Genomic DNA, 10,416 nt, shown 5'->3' on the forward strand with positions numbered 1-10,416 from the left:
GAAATTTGTTCTCTGCAATTAACCCATCATGGACGAATCATAAGCAGTAGGCGTGAAAGAAACATTAGTAATCCAGGTAAAGTTATCAAGGGAAGGGTTAAACCAAAGTTCTTGACGCTCAGGACAAAGCTGTACCTCAAGTCAAGTTTTATACAAAAAAGGAGGTGTATGATAAGTGTGATTTCACTAATGGGCCATGGTCAGAAGCTTTAGCGTCTCTTCATTGAAAACAGATTTGGTAGTCTCTAAACAGTGATTTTGCATCAGTGTTTTAGAACCTGATAACATAAAGAGAATCCCATATAAACTGTTATGATAACAGCAATGACAAAGACAAAATGAGCTTCAACCAGGCAGCATAGGACATGGTCTGGACCAATGATCCTCACTCTTCATCACTCTGAGCGACTCACCCTCTCCTCACATTTTTCAGACCCATGCCATACTGCACTAAGCTGAGCTTAAGAATCAGCTGATTTGATCAAAGACTGTTGCCATGTACTGGCTAACAAGAGCCGAGAGTTCCCAGCGACACGGGACCTCCCAGGCTTTCCCCCTATTATATACCTGTTTAAAGTAGAATCTGGGAGAAGGAATTCAAGCTGATTAAACACATGACTGTTATGGCAACCACATGGTGGACATAGCCAGGTGGCTGTTTTTCTGAGTTCATCATGGTAGAGGAAAAGATCAGATCCACAGGCCATTTTACTGACTTACTTTGATGAATTTAAATATATGAAAAGCACTCCCCTCTGTTTCCCACATACACCTAGTGTAATGAAGTTCTTTACAAACCACTCAGTTATTACTTATTATTATTACTTGGATCTGCCCATCTTCATGTAATATCAGCACTGTCAACCACCCTCTGCATGTTGCCCCCTATCATCATTATTGTTCACCTGAGCAGACTTCCTCTCCTTTACTTCTTCCCTTTGTGAGGTAAATATTTAAAATAAATATGAAAGCAATATCTAGACACAGAGTCATCATGGTGTGGCTGCCATTTTAAAAAAATTATTCCCCCCGCAATGCTTGGCAGCCAGGTGTTAACACACACACACACACACACACACACACACACACACACACACACACACACACACACACACACACACCATATTTTACATACCTTATGTATTTATGCATGTGTAAGTGTGTTTGTGCATGCAAGCATGCCTGGGTGAGCACATTTTGCCGTTATACGTGGAATTAAACTCAATTCAATAGATGGAATTCCTCAGATGATGATAATTTGGTGGAAAAGGTCAAGACAAAAAAGGACACTTGGAATGGTTTCGCAGGAGCGGGATATTGAGGGGCATTCCTTATTATTGTGCTTTTTTCATACCAAGAGCTGTATAATACAATTCAGCAGATCTGCCTTTGGAAAATGATGTCTTTGAACAGGATTGCTTTGGTCTGAAGTGGGGCCTCTGTAGTATTGCAGAGACCTCCACAGATTCCATTCACATGGGGACTGACATACTGGGGAGCACCTTGTCAGAGAGCAGATAGCTCAGCAGAACAATGGAAATGACAAATCTTCCTAAAATACCTAACAATATGCATTCTTGTTTTTGTTTTAAACGGCTTATCATACAGTGCGTGATGATACTGCGTATCAGTATGTTTTGTTGATCTGGCTTTGCAACTCAAACTTTCATTTGATAATCATACATACAGGTATGTAAAAAGTGTGGATGCATAATATAATTAAGGTCTTACAAGAGAAATTTGCACTGATTATTTTATTTCTAGATAATTGAGGATATTGCTTATGACCTACAGTATTTGTAATTACTTTTACAGAGACTTAAGCTATTTTCCTTATCTGAAATTAGCGGGAGGGAGGACTCACATTTTAGTTTCTCTTGTACAAGATCATGGAGTGTGTGTGTGTGTGTGTGTGTGTGTGTGTGTGTGTGTGTGTGTGTGTGTGCGCGCGCGTGCGCTAGCCCAACATCAACAGACAGACAGTATGAGGTCAAGGAACAGAGGCCTGAGGGTGAACAGCTGAGGGTGACTATACAGAGATTAGAGAGGGAATGTAGATCCTAATCCTCTGGTATACCAGGGGCTACAGACACCATTCACCTTCCATTTGGCCCTAACTAAACACTGAACAGCCCCTAAGAATTTATCTTATCCAAGCTTGTTGATGTTCTGTACTCACATGTTCTCCTTGGCCATCAATTTACAATTAAACCCCAACAACTTTGTTTTTTTCAGTCAGACATTGACAAATGTACATCTGAAGATTTGGCTAAAGTTTGAAATGTATATTGAGGGAAACAGTAGTTCTCCACTGACTGTAGTTCAGTAAGATTTATCAGAATCACTTTTTCATTGTTGCTGGGCTTTTAACCAGGACAACACGAACACAAATCTCCCACATTTACACCTGCAAATGGATGGATTGTGCAAGCAGGGGTTTGGACATATTACAGATGGCCTACACAAGCATGAAGAATTCATTCAGAGCAGCCCCCAATTTGGCCCCTCAGACCTCTTATATGTTATGCTCACTTCCACACACAAGGCCCTGACGATCAGAGGTCGACAAAAACACCCACACTGAGGCAGGTAAGTATGTGGTCTGAGGTGCCAATGGAGGCACCACACAACTGACTTCACTGCACTGACTGGGACATGTTCTCAGCAGCTTCCACCTTTGACCGAATCAACATAGGTAAGTATGCCATGTCAGTGTCAGTCTACATCAAAAAATGCATGGAGGACATCAGTGTCACAAAGACAGCTACTCCCGGGGCCAACCAAAAGCCCTTAATGAATGATGACACATTCAAAATGCTAAAGCACAGACTTCAGCCTTCCAGTCTCAAGAAGGCTGTGACAAAAGTGAGAGGTAACTTGAATCATGGCATCCTACCAGAAAGTATGCTCAAAGTCATGAAATTCAGGACTTTTTCCACAATATTGCTAGTAGGAGTACCTGGCAAGACATACAGGATATCACAAATTACAGGATATCCCCTATTGCATATGATAATGACGTGGATTTTAGCAATGAATAAAATAGCTTCTTTAGAATATTTGAAGCACAAAGCAGCATCTCTGCAGAGAAAGATGTTCCCCATTAAGATGAGAGGGTATTCTGACTTGACACAACTCATATGCGGGCAACTCTGAGAAGAGTCGGTACTCAGAAGGGCCCAGGGCCTGATAACATGCTTGGGCAGATGCTCCAGAAATATGCAGATCAGCTGGGTTATCAGATCAAATTGTTTTCTAATGGACATCTTTATTACATCACTGGATCAAACACATCACTCAACAATGAGCGGCCTGTCATCATAAGCCCAATTATTATGAAGTGTTTTGATATGCTGTTAAAAGTGCACATAATTTCCAAACTCCCTACCACATTAGACCCCTTCCTACCAGCCAAACCGCTCCACTGAGGATGCCATATCATCTTCTCTCCAATATCACCAACCACATTGGGAAGTTTGCAGACACAATGCAGACCCTGGGGCGTTCCCTGGCCAGCCTGGAGACATAGTCTCTCTAGCATGTTCTGGGTCTCCTTCCAGATGGACATACCCGGAATACTTCGGGAGGCATCCAGGAGTTATCATGGACCAGGTGCCCAAGCCACCTCATCTGACTCCTCTCTATACGGAGGAGCAGCAGCTCTACTCTGAGCTCCTCCCGATAACCAAACATCTCACCTTATCTCTAAGGGGGAGCTCGACCACCATGCGGAGGAAACTCATCTGCGCCGCTTGTATCCTTGTATTCTGTCGTAGAACTGTGAAATGTTTGTCACGGTTCCACCTCCATGCTCAGCTGTGCCATGTCACCTACCTGGTGTTCCTGTCTTTGAGTAACTGTTCAATTGATGCAGCAACCACCCCCCCCCCTCTTTTTTTTTAATAAAAACCCTATCTTTGTTCAATCTTGTGTTACACTTATACACACATCCCTGAATTGTTACGTAAGACCCAGCAACACTACTTCCCAGCACAAGGGGACAAGGGGATAGATTCCCACACCTTCCCTCAGGTTCTAATTTTGGCCCCACCACTCCACCCAGGTTATTAGATTTATGAATTTATCACTTGTGGGATGTCGGGGGTGTCTACTCCTCTCACTTTTGCCTTGTAAGTACGAAGGGCTTCTCCTGTCTCCGTTTGCCTTTCTACTGTGCCCTCATCCCCTTCTCTCATCTGCCTATAGTTCTGGGGTTTGTTAGTGGGTGTTGTTGCCTATGCAGTCTTCGTTCTCTCCCCCAATCCCTCACTGGTCTTCCAGTAACCGTTCACTTGCTGCTGGACCCCAGGTAAACTTATTTTTGAACTCTATCTCTGTTGATGTAGTCTTGTGTTGCACATGGGTCTGTACACCCCACAAATAATGATTGTTTTCCACAAACTGGAAGTGAATTTGTGCCAAAGTGGTCAGACGATGCTCATACCAAGTTCTTCAAAGTCTGAATCTGTGGTGAAGATGGGCTGCGTTTGAAAGTTAAGCTTTCAATATATAAATCAATTCAGGATCTCAATATAAAGTACAGATTCCTCACAGGCAACCTTCGATGGTGTTAGAGTTTTCTTACGATATTCATACCTATGTACTCTAAATATATCATAACTATGTTATTTCGACTACTCACATGAAGACACCCAGACACGTTTTCCATCTTTGAGCACAAATGACCTTTGTCCTTAAACAGGAATTGTGCCCTCCATGACCTTAGATTCCAATGGGCATCTTTGGACAAGAACCTACCCCCCCTGAACGTAAATTCTAATGGGCAAAAACATTTACGGACAGAAACCTGCCCACCCCTGTATATCATATATACAGGGGTATATCACCCCTGTATAGTTGTCACACTTCCTGTCAGTCGTGATGAGACAGCTCTGGCGCTTGGGAACGTGTGTCAAGTAATCCAGGAAGTATTTATGACGCGCGTATCGAGGCTTGCATCATTTGGGGGAAGTGATGTCATTGACAAATGAAACCTTGCAAGTTCAGGAAGTGGTTTGAATTAGAGCACAATTCACAAATGCATACAAGTGCGAACTGATCCCCTCCCTACCTTTTGGATGCCACAGTCATGGAGTCCACAAGAACATACAATTTGACTGCTGATGCCACAGTCATAGTACAAAGAGATCTCTCAAAAACAAATATTAGTAGGACAGATGACCCACTTGTGTATTAGGAAAGGGGGTGCATTTATCTTAATTTGTTCAGACAGGCAATAGTATACTTGTGCACCCCAGCCTTTTCAGGGCCGTGTGAGAGTTTTGTCTAAAAGAAAGAGAAGTTATCACCAAAAAGAGAAACCACCTGAATCCAAACATGGTTCAACAAATACTGATAAACATCAAAGCTGCCCACAATCACTTGCCCTTGCACGCACAATCCCTGACATTGTTTTTCTCCTTGTCAAAACACTAATACCTTAAAACTACAGTTATTGAATTGACATTTTATCAGACATTGAAAATTTCCATTTGAAAAATGTATTTCAGTAATTGCCAACACATGAATACACTCACAAAATGAATTTATTCGGATCAATACATGAACCATAAATGCATTAATAAAGATTAACGTAATTCTCATGTAGCACACTTTCACCAGTCAGGGGTTTGTGTGCACATACAGCCTTAAGAAATAAACCTTTTTGTGAACCGCTTGGCTGTGAGGCTTCACAGCTTAATGAAGCTTCATCTAGCTATTACTACCTGTCAGCAATTATGTCTCATCATCAATGCATGATAGTAACCGCCGATCTTCTACCGAGTACATGGGCTATCATTCTGTGGGTGCCCAGGGGTTGCTCCCAGCAATACAGGTTCCCGTTCCCACTTACTGTATGTTGTGCAAGAAATGTTGCAAAAGGGATTATTTTCCTTTATTCCCATGAAATTTAGCTATTAAATTGTAGGTGGCATCAGCCTGAATGAGTTGAGTATATATACAAAATGAGATGTGAGAAGACATGAAGACAACCACTTCATGTTCTGGGAGATGATGGGTCATTACCTGCAGGTTTCCACATGAGCAACAGTGCTGTTTAACGTAGTGATATAGTCTAGCACTATCCTCTTAAAGTACACTGTCATCCACATACTCTTAAGCTGGTTTAGCTCCAAGTTGTTAAGACGACACCAAGGAACCAGCTGTTCATCTGACCAGTTCAGGTTAAAATGCAGACGCATTGCAATGATGAGGCTGAGGACTGGTGTGTCATCTACAGATGTCAGTAGTTTGACAAATGGGTCCCTTGAAATGCAGTCATTTGTGTCAAAAGAGAAGATCGTAGAGGCGAGCACACACCCCCTGAGGGCAGCAATGCGGATTTTCCTGGTGTTAGATGTGAAATTCCCTAGCCTCATTTGCTGGCTCCTGCCCGTAAGAAAGTTAATGAGCCAATTACAGGTGGAGTCTGGGACTGTAAGCTGGGATATTTCAGTGCAGAGGACCATTTGGATGATGGTGTTGGATGCCAAACTGTAGTCCACTAATGGAATTCTTGCATAGGACCCTGGGGAGTCTAGGTGTTGGAAGATGTAATGCAGTCCAGTGATGTGCCCCTGGGTGGGACAACGCCAGCCTCTCAAATGTTTCCAATAACAGTTTTCAGTAACAGTAAACCCTTTTATTCACCCCATGAGTTTGCATAGTTATTGTGTACCATCATGCACCAGGCTGAGTTATAACAATTTCAAACTTACGGTTCACAGCTGAACTCAGACAAATATGGTTGGATGAGGACAAAGCATTTAGGAGTGGGGACAAGAACAGATTTAGAATCAAAGTAAAAGTTTAACAACGCATTGAGCAAAGCAAAATGACAGCACACTGGGAAACTCAAAAGACCCGCACTCATGTAATGACTGTAGAGGGTTCAGACAGGTTACAAAACCACAAACCCATTGCCCTGCACAAGATGATGGGACATACTTTACACCATCCCTATGACACTCACCACCACAGACTCTACTCCTGCCCACCTCATTTCTCCTCTCCTTTTGTCTTCCACAGTGACCCCCGCCCTCCTCCTTACAAGTGACACCTCTCGGCATCATAGAGAGAGACATCAACAGACTCCTCAGAAGGCAGAACTCCTCAAAGCAACTGGACCTGACTGTTTTTAACACCTCACGTAAATCCATCACTGACCCACTCCAAGACCCCCTGCACTTTGCTTACAGATCCAAATGGTCCCCAAGCTTCGTGATCAATATCAACCTTTCAATATCTTTCCAGCACCCAGATTCCATCAGAACATATACCAGAATCCTGTTTGTGGACTTCCTCTCTGCTTCCAACACCTTCATACCAGCACTGTTATAGGTCAAGCACTCCCAGCTGAGTGCCATGTGCTGGTGGATGCTTCCTGGTGATGCTGGTGATCCTGTCTGACCGGAAGCAGCATGTGTAGCTGGGGAAACATGAATCTGGCCCCAGAACCACAATTATAATAATAATAATAATAAAAATTGTAATATTTTTGGAGATTGGGAGGACACAGGAGAACCATACAAAATTCATAGAGAAAGATCCAAAGTCCAGATCAAAAACAGAAACCTTCTTGCTTTGAGGAACCACTCCGCAATTGAAAAACAAAAGAAACACAAACACCACTTAGAACTGATATACAAGTACCTCTCAAACAATGTTGAAAGAAAAATGTTATCGTTCATTTCAGAAACTATAGGCTCAAGTCCCCCCTGGCAAGTGAGTAGGATAAGCGATAGACAACGGACAGAATGGATGGATTTCAGGAACTGAAACCCATATATTATTAAAATTAATTGCGCAAAGTGAAGTATTTAGATGCCTTAAGTCCTTGAAATGTTGATTATTGGCAAAACTATAATAAAAGCTGCCAGAGAGATTTGTTCAAAATCATGAAAACCATGCTCATGTTCAAGCCTAGCAACAGAGTACGCCACCTCATCACTATATATTTCTTGGCTCTGACGACCTCAACTTTCATTTTAAAGTACATTTGACGTTATGGGCAGACGGATCAGTGCTGCTGATCACCTGTATGGGCTGTAAGAGACGAGAGTTAATGTCAAACAGCATTCGAGAGCTGTGTTTATAATTAACAAGAATAGTTTGCTGCTTTAACATTTGGCATCATATTCTAGTATTGGTTAACATGATGCAGGGAAGGAAGGTGGATATGCTGTGTGTCCAGGAGACTAAATTGAAAGGTAGCAAGGCTAGAAGCTAAGAAGCAGATTCTACATTGTACTATCATGGTATTGAAAGGAAAATAGATGGAGTAGGAATTATCGTCAAGGAGAACTTTGTTAGGAATGTTCTGGAGGTGAAAAGAATGTCAGATAGACTTATGAATCTGAAACTGGAAATCAAAGGTGTGATGCTCAATGTTTTTGGTGCCTATGCCCCATGGGTGGGATCTGAGTTAGAGAAGGAGAATTTCTGGAGTGAGTTACATGAAGTGAAACAGAATATTCACAGAGGTAGGCGAGAGAGGTAATTGGTACAGACTTTAAGGGACATGTTGGTGCAGGCAATAAGAAGTGATGGGCAGGTTTGATGTCCAAGATAGGAACACAGAGTGATAGATGGTGTTCAACGTTCCAAAAAGGATGTAAAAGGCTGTAGTGAGGACTTTTTTCAGCAAAAGCAGGAGCATAATGTAACTTGTAAAAGTGGAGATAGGAGTATACAGGTAGACTACATTTTATATAGAAAATGTAATCTGATGCAGATCAGTGACTGCAAAGTAATGATGGTAGGTGAGAGTGTACCGAGAAAGCATAGGATGATGGTTTGTAGAATGAATCTCGTGGCACGAAAGATAAAGAGGAAAATAGGCAGAGCAGAGGACAAGGTGGTGGAAGCTGAAAAGGGAAGAGTGTTGTATGGTTTTCAGGGAAAAGTGGAGAAAAGGTCTGGCTGGTCAGGGAGAGCTTCCAGATGTATATGTATATGTATATGTATATGTATATGTATATGTATATGTATATGTATATGTATATGTATATGTATATGCAATGCAGTCTCAGAATGCAGCCTCAGAGCAGCACTGGCCCGTGTCTCCCCAATCCGGCCTTGGTGGGGGCAAGGAGCAGTGTCTCCCTGAGCCGGTCCAAAGCCCGGATAAATGCAGAGGGTTGCATCAGGAAGGGCATCTGACGTAAAACTTTTGCCAAAACCAAACATACGAGTCAACCGTTACCATAACATACTGGATCAGTCAAGGACCGGGTTAACAGTGATCGCCATTGGTACCGATGACCTTCAGGGAACCAGTGGATACTGGGTTACTGTAGGTCGAAAAAGGAGAGGAGGAAGGCGTGTTCGGAAGCAGAGAGAGAAGAGGAAAGGCAAGAGTCTGAGACTGAGGGTCTTTGTAGGGTCTTTGAATATTGGGACTCGACAGGAAAAGGTAGGGAGTTGGTTAACATGATGCAGAGAAGGAAAGTGGATATACTGTGTGTCCAGGAGACCAGGTGGAAAGGTAGTTAGGCTAGAAGCTTAGGAGCAGGCTTTAAGGTGTACTATTATGGCACTGACAAGAAGAGAAATGGAGTAGGAGGTATCTTGAAGGAGGAGTTTGTTAGGAATGTTTTGGACGTGAAAAGAATGCCAGACAGACTTGTGAGCCTGAAACTGCAAATTGAAGGTGTGATGCTCAATGTCGTTAGTGGCTATGCCCCGCAGATGGGATGTGAATTTTAAGAGAAGGAGAAGTTCTGGAATGAGTTAGATGAAGTGATGCAAAATATCCACAAAAATGAGAGAGTAGTAATTGGTGCACACTTCATGTTGGTGAAGGCTATAGGAGGGATGGGCAGATTTGGTACACAGGATAAGAATGCAGAGCGACAGATGGTGGTTAATTTTGCAAAAAGGTGGAAATCGCTGTAATGAACACTTTTTTTCCAGAAATAACAGGAACATAGGGTAACTTATAAGAGCGGAGGTAGGAGCATGCAGGTAGACTACATCTTGTATAGACGAGGTAACCTGAAACAGATCAGTGACTAGTTGTAGGTGAGAGTGTAGCCAGACAGCATAGGATGGTGGTTTGAAGGATGACTCTGGCAACAAGGAAGATCAAGAGGACAAAGGCAGAGCAGATGACAAAGTGGTGGAAGCTGAAAAGGGAGGAGTGTTCTGTGGTTTTCAGAGAGGAGTGGAGAAAGGGTTTGGGTGGTCAGGGTGAGCTTCCAGATGATTGGACAACTACAACTAACGTGATCAGGGAGACAGGCACAAGAGGCACAAGAGTACTTGGTGTGTCATCTGGAAGGAAAGTAGATAAGGAGACTTGGTGGTGAAGAAGAAGCGGGATACTGAGAGGACTGAAGAGAACAGACAGGAGTACTAGGAGATACGATGTAAGGTAAAGATAGCGATAGCAAAGGCAAAACAAAGGGCGTACGA

This window comes from Fistularia commersonii, chromosome 21 (assembly GCF_037954325.1).
Source record: "Fistularia commersonii isolate RoL2024-O1a breed Wild chromosome 21, RoL_Fcom_v1.0, whole genome shotgun sequence".
NCBI lineage: Eukaryota > Metazoa > Chordata > Actinopteri > Syngnathiformes > Fistulariidae > Fistularia > Fistularia commersonii.